General features: G+C 44.2%; 1 pseudogene; it reads right to left on the bottom strand.

Annotated features, from left to right (window-relative positions):
• Nucleotides 1-2,520: 2,520 nt before the first annotated feature.
• LOC111973571 (disks large-associated protein 1-like) overlaps nt 2,521-21,681 on the bottom strand; it is a 230,971-nt pseudogene continuing 211,810 nt past the window's right edge.

The raw sequence follows: 21,681 nt of genomic DNA, 5'->3' as shown, positions 1-21,681 counted from the left end.
ACAGAACTCTTGTAATGTTCAAGGGTTTGTTTCCCAAAAGGCACCCTATTCCCTATTAAGTCCACTACTTTTGACCAGGGCCCATAAGGCTCTGGTCAAACGTAGTGTACTATATTGGGAATAGGGTGCCATTTGGGACGTATACCTGTTGACTGGGTTTATTTACAGTATGAGACAAAGCCTTTTCATGGGTTACACACAATCAAACACACACACACACACACACACACACACACACACACACGCACGCACGCACACACACACGCACGCACACACACGTGCTTTATTCTTCTTCCCCTGAGGCTGATTTGTGCTTGACTATCACATTATAAATTAAGGCTGATTACTGACACAGAATTAAAGGTGTCTTTCATCCCAAAGAGAAAACCATATAAGAAGGAGAATCACAAACACAGCATAAGGGCCTTGTCAGTGCATAATAATAATGATAACAAACGTGAATCATTTTTTTCTGGGGATTAATAAATAAATAGTGGATATAAAACACCATTAAACACTTTATATTCTTTTTATATTACTTTCAAGTGGTTGCATGTCAGTTTGGATGCGGAGAAAATAATTCCCACTGTCCTTTGATAGAATAACAAAATATCTTGTCATGTAGAACATTGGTAACACTTTACATTTAAAGATACCCTTAAAGTAAAGGAAGATCCGAAGTAGCCCCCCCAAAAAAATTCAACTTAAGGACAAATTGTATTATCAGCACAACATGATAAACACAATGAAATAAGTTCAAAACGACAAGAATGACATGAAGACATTTCAATTAGCTCATGTCAGCATGCGTATTATGGAGTCAGTCGTATGTTCCTCAGATAACGTCTTTGTGCGGGCATATATCGTTCCGTTGAAAATGATAGGCAGGGCTTGTTTCTGTATGGACAGTATTGAACAGTATGTCGATTCTGCTACGTTAATCAGAGGTGATATCCCATCCCCTATGATATCCCATCCCCTACATAGTGCACTACTTTGACCAGAGCTCTATGGGCCCAGGGTCAAAAGTATTGCATCATATAGGGAATGGGGTACCATTTAGGACACATCCATAGTGAAAAGAAAGGCCCGTTTGGACCTTGAAAAATAGGAAGCACTTCAGAAACAAGCAGGTAAACCCCATATACTCACATACACATTAGATACACACATACACCTGCACTCAAAGACACGGGCACGCACACTCACACGCACGCACACACTCACACACTAAACGGGGCAGCAGGTAGCTTAGCGGTTAATAACGCTTGGCCAGTAACCGAAAGGTTGCTGGTTTGAATCCCCTGCCCTTGAGCAAGGCACCTAACCCTAAATCCTCCTGTAAGTCGCTCTGGGTAAGAGTGTCTGCTAAACGGAAAATCACATTTTTTATTCTGGCAGACCCTGATTTCATTGCACTGACCTCTCTCTGAGAGCTTGTCATGAGCTCACCTAACTCCATACCTAACTGCCAGGCAGGATTGGCGCTGTCGGCCCCCAGAATCCTACCACATCTGGGGGTAGGCAGACTGACGTGACCCTGTGACCTATTACCCCTAATGTTCAGACATAGGAGAGTACAGCAGAATCATGCCACTGCTCCTGTAACTGGAAAGACTGCATTTTCTTCCTTTGGAGAAAAGGAAGAATAGTGTCATTGTCCGACACAGAGTTTATTTATTTATTTGATTTATTTGATTTTGTCCTCTACAAAGACCTGCATTGATTATTGGTAAATACTATGAATCTCAAGCTACACCTCTCATCCAAATCTAATTTTATAAAAGGTTTGGATTTTACAAATGAAAGTCATTTTTGCACATTGATATTATTGTCTACATTGAACTACTGCGCAAAGTCTCTCAGCTTTGCGGTTTGAAGTACAAACACAAAATTGTGTGTGATAAATGTATGTTGCTCTAATAGAACATCTAGGTGTTCATAGGTGTTGGACTAACATCATTGTATCAAGCCATTGGTGTATACCCTTTTTCTTTGTATTTCATTGTTTTTAAAATATGGTGACTGACTAAAATGCTTTTGTGTGTGATTTCATTGCCAAGTCATATAGAGCTGCTGTTCCCTGGATTTCAATAATAAGGGGCGAATCCTAAGTTATACTTAAGTTTACTTAGTCTTCCATTGACATCAATGCATGACTAAGTGAAAATATAACTTAATTTGAAGTTAGGATTTAATCCTAATTGAAACATTTCAAACAGTTTCAATGGTCGCTGCTACATTCTGTCGATGTCCCGTATGTCTCCAGAAGGTTTTACACAGGTGTTCTCCCTAACAACTCAAACAGGTTGAGGTAAGTTACCTCAATGAAGTGTAACGTCCATGCGTATGTGTGTGTGTGTGTTGTGTGTGTGTGTGTGTGTGTGTGTGTGTGGTGTGTGTGTGTGTGTGTGTGTGTGTGTGTGTGTGGTGTGTGTGTGTGGGTGGTGTGTGTGTGTGTGTGTGGTGTGTGTGTGTGTGTGTGTGGTGTGTGTGTGTGTGTGTGTGTGTGTGTGTGTGTGTGTGTTGTGACCCCGTGACAGTAGTATCCACAGGGGGAGAGAGACTGAGTTTCCCTATTGTCTGCTGTTATTGTGCTGTGAGTCACAGTAGCAGCCTCACCCAGGGTCACCAGAGTAGAGAGGCTGGCTGTGTCTCAAATAACTCCCTATTTTCTATGCAGTGCACTAGGTAGTGCACAAAAACAGTGCACTATTTAAGAAGTAGGGTGTCAATAGGGACACAGTTGCTGTTCAGGCTTTCTGACTCCCACACGATTAGCTAGTGTGCCCTGACAGCCCTCGTCTAGACCCACTAGTACACTACCCTCCCTAACTTGCCTTCTGTTCCAATGAATCAGAAACATGATACATTAGCATCAATGCTGTGGTACTGGTATACCTGTTGTTTGGGTGACAACAGGTCACTTGGTTGGTGGAATATCGGTAAGAAGAGTTGACATCACAAGAAGAAACATCGCTGGGAGTGAGGAGGGGGGGGGGGCCACATCAAAGCTGAAAGTTCAATGGAGAGGATCAAATGGAGAGAAGGCTAAAAATGCATAATATATACAGTATTCTCACTCAACTAGCTCAGCTGTGACCGTTCCCCCTCTTTTGTTGAAGTAAATAAAGATGTGATTATATTACAAGCACCCTACCCTCGCATTCAGTGCTGTGTGTGGGCCTGTGTGGGTGTTTGCGTGCACCTTTGTAGGTGTGTGTGTGTGGGGGGGGGGGGGGGGTCTCTGTCTCTATCTGTGTGTGTCTCATAGTCTGGTCTGGGCCTCGGGAATGTAGATCTCAATACTGTCTGCTGCGCTCTCGGTGACAGAGCTCTGTCGGACCGAGAGGGCCCGCTTGGCGGCCAGCAGGCGTTTGCGAGCCTCCAGCCGCTGTCTCTCGGAGCTCTCCAGAGAACGGTCCCTGGCCAGGGGAGGGTGGCCCCTGTGGGGCTTCTTTGGCACTGGAGGGGCGAACCGTCTCTCCTGGATGGACGGGGGAGGACAAACAACTACAGTAAGAGGACATCTTCTGTGCCTCTGGCAGTAGGGGCACAACGGCAGCCATTTTGTGTGGAGGTTAAAGAATGCATGACTGACATGACATCAGCAGTTTGTTGTAGCTTGCATGGTGTGAGAGCATGCAATAGGGTTCACGAGAGTGAGGTTACGGTTGGTGCCCACATGAAAAAATACTATAGCATACTACTGTATAAATACTATAGTATTCGCTGTAGTGTTTTGCTGACTTTACTGTAGTATACTGTAGTATTTACTACAGCAGGAAAATAAAACAGTAGTATGTACTACAGTAATTCATGTAGCGTTTTTGCAGATTGTAGTATACTGTAGTATTTACTGTAGTGTTTTTGCAGACATTACTGTAGTATTTAGTATAGTTTTCTTTAATATAGAAGTGGAGGCTTTCTCCTTCAGGAAATCTCCTTGAGAATTACAAAAAGAGCAAATTCCCATAACCTCTAGGTAGGTAGGACTGGGATTTGAATGGATAATTCAGAACCTCTGCTCTTTTCTATAATTTGTAGGGAACACAATATATGGTCTATACTTGGTATGTAGGTTTTTCACTTATGGGTGGCATAAATTGCGATATTAGGGGAGAGGAATGGGCAGTGTATATGTAAATTAAATACCATAGTATTTACTATATTTTTAAAAATGTAAAGTTTTTGAGGACTGTAGTGTTTTTGCGCATATTACTGTAGTATTTACTACAGTGTTTTTTTGGTGTGCATAATACTGTAGTATTTACTATAGTATTCTACAGTATACTACAACATTCTATAGTAAGTACTACACATGATCGAGGGATACTACTGTGTGTAGTATAGTATTCTACAGTATACTACAGTTTACTACAGATTTCTACAGTAAGTACTGTAGTATTCTATAGTAATCTGCTGTATTTTTTCATGTGGGTGGTGATGGCTGTGGCCATTTTGTGAGAGTACGCGGCAGAAGGTAGGCGTGGGGTGTGCGTGGGGTACGAGTGGCCAGCAAGGTCAGCGAGGCCCGACGGTACATGGCAGGAAGAGTGACTTCTCAACAATCCAGCTCACTGTCAACAACAAAACAAAAAAATACAAAAATAAAAAAACACAGCAGACATGCAGTCACGTCAGGCACGTTGTCACACAACATTACAACGATCCTTTTACATGCGTTACAACAACTCATGCTACATTGAACCAAAATCTACAGTAACTGTGCACGTTAACCATATTCAGCAACAATGAAAGTAGAAGCATCCAGGACAAAAACACCATTCCATTGTATTGGATTACTTCCAGACTTAAAGGCATAGTTCACCCAATTACAAAATTGCTTACATTGTAAACAATATGGCATTTTGTAATTTTGGTGAACTATCCCTTTAATGTGGATCTGGCCTATAGGGTCTACTACATTGAGTGGTACCTTTATCACGGGGAGGTCCAGGGGTCTCCAGTTGTTAGCTTTGAGTTGGTGCAGCTCATCAAACTTTAGGCTGATGTTCTCGATGGACAGCTGCAGCATGTCCCAGAAACCAGCCAGATCCTGGGAGATGGGCCTGGGGTTGGCATTGGGGTTCTGACAGACACACACACACGCACGCACACACACACACACACACGCACACAGACACGCACACAAACACACACACACTCAGTCAGGACAGGGTTGTAACCACTCTCATTTCCCCATCAGTATGTCATCAGCATACTAGTCTGGGACTATTTCACCTTGTCTCTCCGCACTTCAAAGTCAGTATGCTTTGAGTGGTGCTAGACTAGAATCCTATTTGCAACCATAGCGGTGTTTTGTTTGACACTGAGGGTCAATTATAAGCTTGTATAGATCATCTCATTATGTGACAGTTGGCTATGAGGGGTCTGCTGACACAGTAGAGTGATTTAAGATTGGTGTGTGTGTATTACATACCAGGTTTTCCTCACACAGCTCCCGAAACTGCTGGAACCTCTGAGACATGAGCAGCTGGGCGCTGCCTACTGCACTGCGGATCTTCCCCAGGACTGCGGAAAGTCACACACACACACAGACAGACACACAGACAGACAGACAGACAGACAGACAGACAGACAGACAGACAGACAGACAGACAGACAGACAGACAGACAGACAGACAGACAGACAGACAGACANAGACAGACAGACAGACAGACAGACAGACAGACAGACAGACAGACAGACAGACAGACAGACAGACAGACAGACGTCAATCTTAAGTTAAATCACCTTGGAGTCACACAGACTTTGCCTTTGATGAGTGCAAGGCTATAAATATGTGGAGAGTGGGAACTGGGAACCTAAACTGTGAGTTTAGATGAAAGGGGGAGTGTTTATCCTGCACATCAAATAAACAACGCCCCCACCATGCTTTGAGAGTGGGGGATTTCTGAACCAGCCTACCGTCTCAATACACAACCTCGACTTTACATGTCAGAGGGAGAAAATTCACTGCAGAATCCCTACAGAAGGGCTGATCAGCAGACGTGCCAAAGTTCACCACCCTCACATAACGCTGTGTTCTCTCCATCAGAAATAATACATTAGCCGTAGCCCTTTCCTGCAGTCAAATTACCAAAGTGCCCTCTAATTGCCTCATGGGTGGAAAGTTATTATTATTTTTCATAATTTTGTAATTAATCAACATTTTTTGTTTTTTTTGTTATTTTCTGTATTTTTTTGTTATATTTCAGTCTTCTGTGGTGTACACTGAACAAAAATATAAATGCAACATGCAACAATTTCAAAGATTTTGCTGCGTTACAGTTATAAGGAAATCAGTCAATTTAAATACATTCGTTACGCCCTAATCTATGGATTTCACATGACTGGGAATACAGATATCCATCTGTTGGTCACAGATATCTTACAAAAAAATGTAGGGGCATGGATCAGAAAACCCGTCAGTATCTGGTGTGACCACTATTTGCTTCTAGGCAGCACGACACGATCTCCTTCACATAGAGTTGATCAGGCTGATCAGGCTGTTGATTGTGGCCTGTGGAATGTTGTCCCACTCCTCTTCAATGGCTGTGCGAAGTTGCCGGATATTGGCGGGAAGTGGAAGTTGATCCAGAGCATCCCAAACATGCTCAATGGGTGACATGTCTGGTGAGTATGCAGGCCAGAACTGGGACATTTTCAGTTTCCAGGAATTGTGTTCAGATTCTTGCAAAATGGGACTGTGCATTATCATGCTGAAACATGAGATGATGGCGGAAGATGAATGGCACGACAATGGGCCTCAGGATCTCGTCACGGTATCTCTGTGCATTCAAATTGCCATTGATAAAATGCAATTGTGTTCGTTATGCTTAGCTTATGCCTGCCCATACCCTAACCCCACCACCACCATGGGGCACTCTGTTCACAACGTTGACGAAATACACGCTATCTGCTATCTGCCCGGTAAACCCGGGATTCATCCGTGAAGAGCACAATTCTCCAGCTTGCCAATGGCCATCGAAGGTGAGCATTTGCCCACTGAAGTCGGTTACGTCAAGGTCAAGACCCTGGTGAGGACGACAAACACAGATGAGCTTTCCTTAGTTTCTGTCAGTTTGTGCAGAAATTCTTTGGTTGTGCAAACCCACAGTTTCATCAGCTGTCCGGGTGGCTGGTCTCAGACGATCCCGCAGGTGAAGAAGCCGGATGTGGCTTGTAGAATTGCGTTGCAGAGGCAGTTGCAGGGTGTTCTGTGTGGTTTATTGCCCCAGCACATGGTGCGATTGTGTAATGATCACGCTGTTTAATCAGCTTCTTGATATGCCACACCTGCCAGGTGGATGGATTATATTGTCAAAGGAAAAATGCTCACTCGATACGGATGTAAACAAATTTGTGCACAACATTTTTGAAAAATACTACTTTCTGGGATCTTTTATTTCAACTCATGAAACATGCTATCAACACCTTACATGTTGCTTTTATATTTTTGTTTCAGTATCTACAAAGTATACCATTGGAATGCAAACTCAAAATGTAATGCATTTCAACTCTATATCTGAAATGGGTTCAAGGTGTCTCATTTCTTTTAAGCCCATAACCACGCGTGTGAGGTGTATACTTGCTTTTGTTTCAAAGTAGATTTGTTTAAGACTACTAAGAAACACTGTGTGTCACCCTGATTTAGCCCAATGCAGTAAAAGTCTAAAGGAAGAAAACATTTATGTCACTCGGGACAAATCGTAGTATTGTAGTTGTACAAAGGCTACCACATTGGGCTATTCTGAGTATGCACCCCAAAAGCCACCCTATTCCCTATAGTGTATAACTTTTGACCAGAACCCTACGGTACCCTGGTCAAAAGTAGGGCAACAGGGTGTTATTTGGGATGCAGACAGTGTCAGTGTAGGGCTGTCAATCTGGAGCTATAGTGCTGGCAGTAGGCTTGAACGATGTCATTCAGTGAGTTTGAGAATGAAAACCCCTATTGAGCGTGGCTGTGAAAGGCCATTTTACTGTACAGGACAGATGTGTGGCGGGACCCAGCTGGCTCCCTATTGATAACTATGCCTGGTAAGTCGGGCAGAGGAGATAGCAGGCAACAAGCAGGTAGTGTGGCCAGCTGCCATGAATACCTAGTGTGTCCCAAATGGCACCCTATTCCCTATGTGGTGCGCTATTTTTGAACTGAGCCCCATCGGGCCTCGGTCAAAAGTAGTGCATTATCTTGGGAATAGGGTGCCATTTGGAACTCAGGCAATTTCACTCCGTCTACTAAGTCTGTTGGGTCATTTGGAGGACACAGACAGAGAGAGGGAAGGATGGAAAAAACGTAGGGATACAGAGAGAGGGAAAACAATGGATATAATCAGTGGTGGAAAAAAGACTCAATTGTCATACTTGAGTAAAAGTAAAGATACCTTAATAGAAAATGACTCAAGTAAAAGTGAAAGTCACCCAGTAAAATACTACTTGAGTAAAAGTCTAAAAGTATTTGGTCTTGAATATACTTAAGTATCAAAAGTAAATGGAATTGCTCAAATTTACATAAGTATCAAAAGTAAAAGTAAAAGTATAAACCATTTGGAATTCCTTATATTAAGCAAAGCAGTAGGCACAATTTTCTTATTTTTTATTTTTGTTCCTTTTTTGACGAATAGCCAGGGGCACGCTCCAACACTCAGACATATTTACAAACTAAGCATTTGTGTTTAGTGAGTCCATCAGATCAGAGGCAGTAGGGATGACCAGAGATGTTCTCTTGATAAGTGTGTGAATTGGACCATTTTCCTGTCAAAATGTAACAAGTAATTTTGGGTGTCAGGGAAAATGTATGGAGTAAAAAGTACATTATTTTCTTTAGGAATGTAGTGAAGTAAAAGGAAAAGTTGGCAAAAATATAAATAGTAAAGTAAAGTACAGATATCCCCAAAAAACAACCTAAGTAGTAAATTAAAGTATTTTTACTTAAGTACTTTACACCACTGGATATAACCTTCACAGACACCATGCACCAACACCACCAAAAAGCACAAATGCAGAGAAGTGTTAGTGATTCTACTGAACCCCAACCCCACTTCTGCACCAGTTTCCACATATTCAGCGGAATATTCTCTAGTTGAAGTTGTTTGTATGCACATCTGTACGTGCAGGTGTGTCGCCACCACTCACTCTCGTCCGGCAGCTCGTTCTCCATCTCTTCCTGCTTCATCTGTCTGCACCAGCCCTCCATGCGCTCCATCTCGGCCTGCAGCAGCTTGAGGTACCAGCGCCCGTCCCTGGGACACAACGACCCCCTCTCCCCCACCACCTCCATTGGGCCCTCCACCTGGTCCATCCAGGGGTCGGGTGGGGGCAGGATGGATGGGTCGACACCCACCTCGCCGTACTCCTCCACAGTCAGGGCGTGGTAGTGGTTGCCCGAGCCCTGGATGGAGACGGTGGAGGTGGCGGAGTCCCGGGAGTACTGGCGGGGCATGGTGGCCGAGTGGCGCATCACCATCTCTGGAGCGTCGACGGGATAGTAGTCAGGGTCGTCTAGGTCAGCCTGGACCGCTGTGGTCACACTGTTGGACCTGGTCATCCTGCGGTAACTGGAGAGAGAACCACAGATCTGAGGTCAGATGTTAGAAAATGTGGGGCTAGAAGAAGACACGCAGGCGTCGTATATATACACAGATCCCAGATCAGATCAGCCAGGTGTGGGGTGTTTGGGAGGAATGTCATGGGGGCGTTTGGTCACCTGGCTGATTCAGAGGCAATGGAGCGTGGTCTCATCAGTCCCCCTGTCCTGCTGCAGGGCTGAGTCTCAGAGATAACACACATTCTCACCCTCAGGGCCACACTGTACAGCTTGGGGGTGAAGCTTTTGAATTGGTTCGGGAGGCTTTGTGCCCCTGTAACACTCCCATTGCCAAGTCTCTCAGAGCAACGTGCCAACACACTAGCACAAAGTCCCACACTTGCACGCAAATAACATATTTTCAAAACACGCACACACACACAGGCACACACACACACAGACACTTGGCTGGTTCTATACAGCAGCCCACCACCAACAGAGTGATGAATGAGAGGCCAGAGGCATGGTGAGTGATAGAGAGAGAGGTGCCAACTGAATGCACAATGAGTGGACAGTCAGCAAGCAGAGACACCAGCGGACTACAGCAGGACACACACACACACACACACACACACACACACACACACACACCACACCTGGCTCAGACACTACACTGACTACAGGGACATCACTGATGATACTTAACCGAACGCACGCACCCACATCACGACACCACGCACGACACTACACACACACACACATCACTAAACATCCTGAATAGACCTAATGCAATTAGGGTTGACACTCACATTACAGACCTAGGAATTGTCTCCATTCCATCTGCCTACACTATCTCCGGTCAGTCTCGTCGCCTCAGCACTTCACACATCGTAGTTGCGGATGCTATTCCTCCTCCTGCACATTCACTCGACCTTGCCGCTCTTCCGTGAACCAGAGAACAAGAGGGGGAGGGGAGCCAGAGAGATCAAAGACACTCACAGTGGAGTTGTACCAGCGCCTGGATGTGTGTGTGGGTGTGTGTGTTTGTGTGCGCGTGTGTGTGTGTATGTGTTTGCAGCAGTTAAAGAGTAGCTGTCTTCTGAGCAGGTGTGCAGTCATAATGATCTCAGCCTGCTTATAGCAGCACCCTCCTACAACTTCCTGTCTGTGTCAGGGCAGTGAGGGGTAAGGCCAACACAACCCATATTGACTGACTGAAGAGGAGGGAGGGAGAGAGAGGTGTTCACAGTCAGTCCTCTTGAGTGTTCACCGTCACGCCCTGACACCCCTATCAGATCACAGCAAAATCACAGTCTACTTGAACAGAGCAATACTCAATCATGAGGCATCAAAGCCAAAGGAACTGAGTAATATTTAGAAACGCTATAGATGGAAGGAATGTAGTGTGGGAACCTACCGAAAAACTATTAGGCAACAACAAATTCAATCCCCTTTAGACAACTTCCTGGACAAAACGTTCCACTGTATTAGTGAAGGTGTAAACTTGGCAGTAGAAAATCGAAAAGGTCTATTTGACCTCTCAGCTTCCCTGTCAAATCTAAAAATGTCAAACAGAAAACCAAAGAAAATTAACAACAATGACAATGGTTTGATGAAGAATGCAAAAACCTAAGAAAGAAATTGAGAAACCTGTCCAACCAAAAACATAGAGACCCAGAAAACCTCAGCCTACGCCTTCACTATGGTGAATCACTAAAACAATATATAAATACACTATGGAAAAAGACGGAACAGCACGTAAGAAATCAGCTCAATGTAATTGAAGAATCAATAGACTCTAACCACTTCTGGGAAAATTGGAAAACACTAAACAAACAACAAATGAAGAGTTATCTATTCGAAACGGAGATGTATGGGTAAACCACTTCTCCAATCTTTTTGGCTCTATATTTTTATTTATTTAACCTTTATTTAACTAGGTAAGACAGTTAAGAACAAATTCTTATTTACAAGGATGGCCTACCCCGACGCTGGGCCAATTGTGCGCCACCCTATGGGACTCCCAATCACGGCCGGATGTGATGCAGCCTGGATTTGAACCAGGTACTGCAGTGACGCCTCTTGCACTGAGATGCAGTGTCTTAGACCACAAAGAACAAACTGCAAAAACATATACATGATCAAATACACATCTTAGAATCAACTATTAAGGACTACCAGAAACCACTGGATTCTACAATTACTTTGAATGAACTACAGGACAAAATACAAACCCTTCAACCCAAAAAGGCCTGTGGTGTTGATGGCATCCTCAATGAAATTATCAAATATACAGACAACACATTTAAATTGGCTATACTTAAACTCGTTAACATCATCCTTAGCTCTGGCATCTTCCCCAATATTTGGAACCAAGGACTGATTACCCCAATCCACAAAAGTGAAGACAAATTTGACCCCAAATAACTACCCTGGGATATGGGTCAACAGGAACGTTGGGAAAATCCTCTGCATTATCATTAACAGCAGACTTGTACATTTCCTCAATGAAAACAATGTACTGAGCAAACGTCAAATTGGCTTTTTACCAAATTATCGTACGACAGACCACATATTCACCCTGCACACCCTAATTGACAAACAAACAAACCAAGCAAGACATCATGCCGCGATCCAAAGAAATTCAGGAACAGATGAGAAACAAAGTAATTGACATCTATCAGTCTGGAAAGGGTTACAAAGCCATTTCTAAAGCTTTGGTACTCCAGCGAACCACGGTGAGAGCCATTATCCACAAATGGAGAAACATTTTTAACAGTGGTGAACCTTCCCAGGAGTGGCCGGCCTACCAAAATTACCCCAAGAGCGCAGTGACGACTCATCCAAGAGGTCACAAAAGAACCCACAACAACATCTAAAGAACTGCAGGCCTCACTTGCCTCAGTTAAGGTCAGTGTTCATGACTCAACCTTAAGAAAGAGACTGGGCAAAAATCACATCCATGGCAGAGTTCCAAGGTGAAAACCACTGCTGACCAAAAATAACATAAAGGCTCATCTCACTTTTGGCAAAAAACATCTTGATGAGCCCCAAGACTTTTGGGAAAATATTCTGTGGACTGACGAGACAAAAGTTGAACTTTTTGGAAGGTGTGCGTCCCGTTACATCTGGCGTAAAAGTAACACAGCATTTCAGAAAAATAACATCATACCAACAGTCAAATATGGTGGTGGTAGTGTGATGGTCTGGGGCTGCTTTGCTGCTTCAGGACCTGGACGACTTGCTGTTGGAACCATGAATTCTGCTCTCTACCAAAAAATCCTGAAGGAGAATGTCCGGCCATCAGTTCGTGACCTCAAGCTAAAGCGCACTTGGGCTCTGCAGCAGGACAATGATCCAAAACACACCAGCAAGTCCACCTCTGAATGGCTTAAAAAAACAAAATGAAGGTTTTGGAGTGGCCTAGTCAAAGTCCGGACTTGAATCCGATTGAGATGCTGTGGCGTGACCTTAAAAAGGCAGTTCATGCTCGAAAACCCTCAAATGTGGCTGAATTAAAAAAAAATCTGCAAAGAAGAGTGGGCCAAAATTCCTCCACAGAGATGTGAAAGACTCATTGCCAAATGCTTCATTGCAGTTGTTGCTGCTGAGGGTGTCACAACCAATTATTAGGTTTAGGGGGCAATTACTTTTTCACATAGGGCCATGAAGGTTCGGATAGCTTTTTTCCCTTAAAACCTCACTGGGGTAGGGGGCAGCATTCGGAATTTTGGATGAAAAGCGTAAACTGCCTGCTACTCAGGTCCAGAAGCTAGGATATGCATATAATTGGTAGAGTTGGATAGAAAACACTCTAAAGTTTCCAAAACTGTTAAAATAATGTATGTGAGTGTAACAAAACTGATGGCAGGCGAAAACCTGAGGAAAATCCATCCAGGAAGTGCTATTATTTTGAAATGCCTGTTTTTCCATTGAAAGCCTATCCACCATACAAAGACTTATGACCCAGTTCACTATCCCTATGGCTTCCACTACATGTGGCCAGTCTTTATGCATTGTTTCAGGCTTTTACTCAAAAAAATGAGGGAGAAACACCACTTTCAATGAGAGGACAGTGGAAATTTCCAGACATGAGTCCTGCGCATTACCGGGAGCATGCCTTTCTTGTTTTTCCTTTTCTATTGACGAAGCTATTGTCCGGTTGAAATATGATCGATTATTTATGACAAAAACAACCTGAGGATTGATTATAAACATCGTTTGACATGTTTCTATGAACTTTTATGGTACTTTTAGATTTTTCGTCTGTCTGTTGTGACCGCGCTTTGTTCCAATGGATTACTGAACAAAACGCTCCAACAAAACGGAGTTTTTGGAATATAAAGAGGGACTTTATAGAACAAAACGAACATTTATTGTGTAACATGGAGTCTTGGGAGTGCAAACATTTGAAGATCATCAAAGGTATGTGATTAATTTTATCGCTATTTCTGACTTTTGTTACTCGTCTACTTGGCTGGTTACTGTTTGTAATGATTTGTCTGCTGGGCGCTGTTCTCAGATAATCACATGGTTTGCTTTCGCCGTAAAGTGTTTTTGAAATCTGACACCGCGGTTGGATTAACAAGAAGTTCATCTTTAAACCGATGTATAACACTTGTATGTTTCATGAATTTTTATAATGACTATTTCTGTTTTTGAATTTGGCGCTCTGCAATTTCACTGGATGTTGGCCAGGTGGGACGGTAGCGTCCCACACCCCCTAGAGAGGTTAATAAATAAAATCATCACTTAAAAACAGCAATTTGTCTTTATTTTGGTAATCTTTGTGCAATATTTAAATTTGTTTGATGATCTGAAACATTTAAGTGTGACAAACGTGCAAAAAAATAAAAAATCAGGATACCATCATATTACCTATTGCAAGACGAGAATTGCTAGTTTTAATATCTGTGTTTTTGCATGTACATGAATTGTTTCTGACATTTGTTAGTAGTTGGACATATTAAGTTTAGATGGTTTAGGTAGTCCCCGCACAATGTTCCTAACCATGGAAGTCATTCTGAATGCAGGTTGCTGGTGATAAAAAATTCCACTTGTTGAATGTCCGAACTCTGGCTGGATTCAATTTGGAATTACACATTGCTTGGCAAACCATCATAATGTGACTTGCAGGACTGATGTGGCCTGTAAACCAAGATTTTTCTAACACCACTGTGTTAGGGTATACCTAGGTCCTCAAACAAAGTCCTTATGATATGTGTCATGTACTGTCATAAAGATATACATTTGAAAGGTTAATAAGGCTGGTGGAACTACTCATAATAGAGGGTTCTAGGAAGAACCATCCAAAGATAAAAGGGTTATTGGTAGGATCCTTGATAGAGGGTTCTAGGTAGAACCATATACAGGGGCTTCTTTGAAGAGGTCGAACCCTATACGAAGGGTTCTACCCAGCACCAAAAAGGGTTCCACTATGGGGACAAACCGAAGAACCCAGTATGGTTCTACTTAGCACCTTTTTTTTCTAAGAGTGCAGGACTAGGGGTACAAGGCATCTTAATGTATTCAAAATGGCACCCTATTCTCTTTACAGGGCACTACTTTTGGGCCCTGGTAGGGAATAGGGAGCCATTAGGGATGCAGCCTGTGTCTCTGTCCCTTTGTCCTCCTTAACATGACCATAAAGCAGTAGGTCTGATCGTCTCTGACTGACCTTTCAAGACGGTCAATGTGGCTTGAGGACTGTATGGTTTAAGACCACCATAGACCATACACACACACACATTCCATGTTACCAGTTACTGCAAAGCCAGCTGTGGAAACAAACTCCAACCTTCACCTAACTCATATGCCGCCATCTTGGAATGAGTTCACCATATGGAATGTATGGACCCATGTCATAAGTTTGAACACCTTTGTAGAGTATCTGTCGTTTAAATGAGGATCATAAATGAGATTGAAATCGGTAGACTTGTAATCCAGGCGGTATGTAAAACAAATCATTCACTTTATCATAAAAGCATGAAACTTGGTACACTTGTACAGTTGAGGAACCTGAACATTGTCTAAACGTATAATATTATGTTATTACAGAATTATTTTTAAGGACAATTTTCGGTCCGTACAGTATATGTTAATGATATAATCATAGAGTGAGATTATTGATAATAACTTACATTAGACAACGTAAACTTGTCTTAGCAGGCGGTTGACAGATGTCTTTAAAAGGCAGCCAGGTTGTTTGTAGTGTTCCTCTCTTTTTACTGCTCTCCTCCACTCCCTCTCAGCTTGGCAGGCTTAAGACCAGTTCAAACACTGAGGTAAGGTTATGACCCCACACACACACACATTTATTGTGAGTGAGGCAGGGCCACAGGAGAAATGCACTCTCACCGTCTGGGAATCTAGTGTATAGGGGCAATCAGCCCAGACCCAGACCTCCCAGGACCAACCCTGCCTTGCTGGGACATGCACACACACACGCACACGCACGAACATCGCATCATCTACTACTACGCACGACGTTTATAGTTCACACCAGTCACCTACTAGCAACCACAATCACACACACACACACACACAACACACACACACACACAAACAACACACACACACACACACACACACACACACAGACAGACAGACAGATAGAAAGATCTGCACTATGCACAATCGCGCACACATACACACACACACAGAACACACACACACATAAACATGCACAAAATCAAACATGCACAAACAAAAACACACACTCAAACATACACCAAGGGAAGGCACGTGTGTGAATTAAACCCCAGTGCCACTGCACTAGCGGAAGTGTCTACAGGAGTTGATGTTTGCCGTGGCTGCTTGGAGGTGTGCCTCCTTTTCTATACTTGGCCAGGCAGCTGAGGAAAGCTCTTTGAGGACAAAACCAGTCCAGATATCCTGCATCCCAAATGGCACCCTATTCCCTATGTAGTGCACTACATTTGACACAGGGCCCATAGGCCTGGCCATAGGGCTCTGGTCAAAAGTAGCAATATAGGGAACCGGGTGCTATTTGGGATGCAGCACAGATTCCTGCCTCTGACTCTGAAACTGCAGTCCTGGAAATGACCTTGGTAGGTTGAGACTGGGCTCTTTGATTCCTGACCATGTTCTGTTTACATTATGAAATCAGATTACTGCATCCAGTGCAGTCTCTAAATTGGTCATCTCCCCTCAGCTCTGACTAACAGAGGGGTTACTGTGTCGAGTGAATGGGAGTTACGTTGCGCAGGCAGACATACTGACACATAACTGCCTGCCGCGTGACATATTTTTACACAACTCCAGGAACCAGGAATGTTCCCATAACTTCCAGCCCATGCAAATGCTCCGTGTAAATCAGTCAGGGCAGTTGTCCAATGAAGTGGCCAATTGGCATGCTATAGGCCGGCCCTATAGGAGTACAGAGGTTCCTAAGGTTTCCACATGCTTCCTCATCCGAAACAGTTCGGAAACAGTTTGTGCATATATTATGACAATCTTTTTACTTCGGAAAGGGTTTTTCCGGCTGTTCGTGCACACAACTTTTTTTCTCTAGGCAGGCTGAAGTCTACACCTCTTCGTCTGTGATTGGTCAACAGTAGGGATCCTTCAATTGAGTGTTTTGTTTTCTTCATTCAACGAGAAACTAATCGTTTTGATCTTAGTTAGATGTAAAATTGTGCTACTAAGACCTCCTCGACAAAAAACGACAAAATGAATGATAGATTTCTTGAGATATCTTAGATGAATTCGGAATATTTTGAGGAAGTCTATACTGTCTACGGCATCTCAAGATGGACAAGCAGTACTACCAGCGAACCGAACCATGCGGAAGGCTTTAGGGGGAGCTATAGGGAAGGTAGGGACCCTATAGGAACTGTTACGTGTCGGGCAGGCAAAGGAGAGAGTTGGGGGAGGGGGGGTTGACCACGTACTGAAAAGAACAGAACATTGACAGAAATCTCCCCGCACCCCTTCCGTCTCCACCCAAAGTGGCCTGGCTACATCACAATGACTGGTGCAACAGATGGCTGTCAACTAACTGCCCACTCTTCCTCTCCCTCTCCCCCTTCCCCTTCTTCATCCCCTGCAACACATCCTCGACTCCCCCAGCTGTCACTGCATCCATGGGCCCCCTGGTTGAGGGGCTCTGATGTCAAAACTCCTCAGAGCTGGGGACAGCTGTTGTGGGGTGATGTGGGGGGTGGGATGAGGGATCCGGTAGCCTACGGTCAATGGGCCCAACTCCAAGGCACACATTTGTATACATACTGATCTCAGGCCAGAGAGGGGAGTGTTAGATAAAGAGGTGCCAACTGAATGCACAATGAGTGGACAGTCAGCAAGCAGAGACACCAGCGGACTACAATATGACACAAGAAAAACACTAACACGAATGACAGAAAATCATTCCTCTCTCTCTCTCTCTCTCTCTCTGCTCACCAGCTCTCCTCTTCCACCTGGATACCCACTGACTGGAACTTGGAGTGCTCCTCTGTCCCCCTAACGTCCTCTGGTCCATCCACCTGCAACAGAAAACAGAATACATTTTTATTGAAACGTTATTTACACAGGTACGTCAACTAATAATCTCTCGTGGACTGACTACGTAAACATAAATGGTTGCATCTGACCAAATGACACAAGATTCTGGGTTAACCGAGATGAGTCAATTAAGAACAGACCACAGGATAGGTCGACGGGGAATGCCAAAGAGTCATGATTTTTCTCTGATAAGACTTACAGTTTACGGTTGATATTTTTTCTCCATCACTCTACGATTTATCTATGCGTGATCACATTCCAATATAGCCATGTGTGGTCAGCATGTGGTCAACACCGTCGGCGTATCAGCACCTGTATCCCTATGGAGAGGCACTTCCGGAGCGCGTCTCTCTTGCTGTTGCTGGAGGCAGTGGTGGTGGCGGTGGCGGTGATGGTGATGGTGCTGTTGGTGACGTGCTGGCTGGCCGGGCCGTGGACCTGGGCGTTAGCTGCCTCGATAGCTGCCGTCAGGGCCTTCATAATAATAACATTAAAATATAATATTATTATTATATATATTTTGAGGGTTAATATCTTTCTTTTTTTTTTATACAAAAACACTGATAACATCATAAGCACTGACAAATTCAAAACAGATTGTACCTACAGTATATAATATTTTCATAATATACGATAAACGTTACTATATGATGTACCTTCATACTGTCGATGCTCTCAGTGGAGTTGGACAGGTGGGGCCGGGATGTGCTGCTCTGGGTCCGGAGGCCTGACCCCTCGTCCATGTATGCGTCCTGGGCCGACTCGGTGCTGCTTTGGGCCGTGATGGAGATGACAGGTTTGGGTGGGGTGGTGCGCGGCGGCACCGGCGGGGGCGTCTTCTTGTACGTGGTAATGCATGACGACACTGCAGAGTGGGACAGGAAGTGGGAAAACTGGTTGGAAAAACGACAAGAAACGAAGGAGAAAACGACAAAAATGTAGTTCACAGGAGGATTAGCTAGGTTTGCTGTGAGAGTTTCAATTAATCTAGGTTAGGAGCATCTTTAACAAAGCTCAGCTGACCTACTAAAAGGATTTGTCCGTTGGTCACTTCACTTGACCTACTAATCTAGTCTAGCGTGGCTGAAAGCTGCTATCCAGATAACCTCTGTTGCTTGGCCTCCTTTACGTAATCATAACAGATCAACCATATGGGAGTGTGGATTAGCAGTGTGTGTGTGTGTGTGTGTGTGTGTGTGTGGTTAAGATAGAGAGAGAGAGAGAGTATATGAACAAGGGTAGTGTACTGTGTAATCAGGTAGGATGTCACAGCAAACAAGCCCTAACGCAAAGATCAATGCTCAAACAAACAAGATCCACCAATTCACTCCCGCTAACACACACATCAATTCTCTCTCCACCGCTCTCTCTCTCTCTCTCTCTGTCAGTGAATGCCATTTCCGATTACAGTGACAGGTTGGCAGGTAAGAAAGCCCTGGTGTGCAAGAAGTCCACACAGAGCACATCAGATTGCACCCCCGTTCCCTATAAAGTGCAATAATTTCAACCAGGCCCAGGTCCAAATCGTGCACCTGGTCAAAGGTATCACATAGGGGATAGGGTTCCACGCCATCAGACCCAAAGCAACCTTCCCGAAGCACCAAACACAGAACATAACACAACAAAACAGAACGTAACGGCGTCATGCCTTTGATTTCGCTCTTCCCTCCGTGTCATCCCCATCAGAATTAGGTCACGGGCTGACTCCTGTTGACTCCCGTCCCAGAAACTAGGACAGTGAGTTAATTTCATGAATCCCTTTTAATCCCTGAAAAAGACAAACATCCTAAAGGGAACGGTGGCAGCGGCATACCACGGCCTGTTTTCTTCCACACCCTCAGTGCGGAGCACAGAGTGTGTGTGTGTGTGTGTGTGTGTGTGCCGTGTCAAAAAGCATTAGATCAGAAGCTTATATGGGCCCTCCCATCTCTCTTGACAGCTACAAAGCCTTACCACAGTGGAGGTGAAAGAGCTGCCTGCCTAGCTGGCTGCCTTAAAGCCTCTTGTCAAGACCACGATTGAATGACTGAATCCTCCAAGGCAACCAAGAGTCTGTATGGTCAAGTTTTGACAAGTTCGGAGAGGGAGGCTTACATAGAAAAGATTGAATTGAGATTAGATCATTGTAGCAAACAGGAAGAGTTGCCAAGGACTATATTACCAGGTGTTAGCTAACGGTGTGCTACTTGTTCAAGAAAAATAACATTTCAAGAAAAAGACAAGTGCATACGTTTTTTGGTAACAATTTCTATGAAGCATGTATAATGCTTTATAATGTCCTTTATAATGCCTTATAGCACACGTATAATGTGCTATGCCGCTGACTATAAGCACCCGTATATCACTTCTTTAAATATCATCACGATAGAAGAAAATAGATTGTGAAGTGACTTCAGGCCACCCTGTGAGAAAGCATCCTAAACATGACCTAAACATGGGCCCCATGTTCTGATGCTTTGCAGATGTCTGCATGGGGAACTATGATTGACACACACTGCTGATCTCTCCAAAGGTCACTGAGTACAGACCATTAGGCAATCTACAGAGTATGAAACCACCAACACACCCTCTCAAACACCCACCCACACACTGGCAGCATCACAAATGGCATCCTATTCCCTTTAAGGTGCACCACTTTTGACTAGGGCCCGTAGGACCAGCTATTGGGATTCTGGTTAAATGTAGTGCACTACATAGGGAATAGGGTGCTATTTGGGACACAGCCACTGACTGACACAGATAGAGAGGGAGGCTAAGGTCTTGGTCCTGCCAGCCGAACAGGGAGCAGAAGTTCAGGGGATTCACGAAGACACACACACACACACACACACACACACACACACACACACACACACACACACACACACACACACACACACACACACACACACACACACACACACACACACACACACACACACACACACACACACACACACACACACACACACACACACACACACACATACACACACACACACAACACACACACACACACACACACAAATAGGGATATGAAACTGGAAATGACTCCATCCCCCACATGTCTGTCACTGCTCTGCTCTGCTCTGCTCTGCTGTGTCAGACAGAAAGGAGGAGAGGACTGGGCTGTGTATGTTGAGACAGGTTAGGTAACACACTAAAGAAGCTGGAACATGCCCACACACACCCATATGCACGCACGCACACACACACACGCACACACACCCAGGACTGTTGACACAGTGCAGCCAAAAAGTTAAACCTCTCATGACCACATCAAAGCACACTGCAGACTTCCTGGCCTGGGACTGATATGCTTGTCATCCATCTGAATCTGTTGTCAGCGGTATCCTGTGCAGCAGTGTGTTGGTGGTGTGTTTCTGTGCGTGTTGTGTTGTGTGTGTGTGTGTGTGTGGTGTGTGTGTGTGGTGTGTGTGTATGTGTGTGTGTGTGAGTGTGTGTGTGTGTGTGTGTGCGTGTGTGAATTGATATGTGCCTGGCAACTTCATGAACACAGTTAGCGTCTTCCAGATTTGAGCACCGCCACTTGATCCCTTGCATAACACAACAAAACCTCAGAAATATTCCACATCAAAGAGTCCCAGTCCAATTTGGTTGTCCATATGACACAATGCCATTA

The sequence above is a fragment of the Salvelinus sp. IW2-2015 genome, linkage group LG14 (genome assembly GCF_002910315.2).
Source record: "Salvelinus sp. IW2-2015 linkage group LG14, ASM291031v2, whole genome shotgun sequence".
NCBI classification, from domain to species: domain Eukaryota; kingdom Metazoa; phylum Chordata; class Actinopteri; order Salmoniformes; family Salmonidae; genus Salvelinus; species Salvelinus sp. IW2-2015.
Note: the sequence above shows the minus strand (reverse complement) of the source record. Positions and strands in the feature narration are given on the sequence as shown.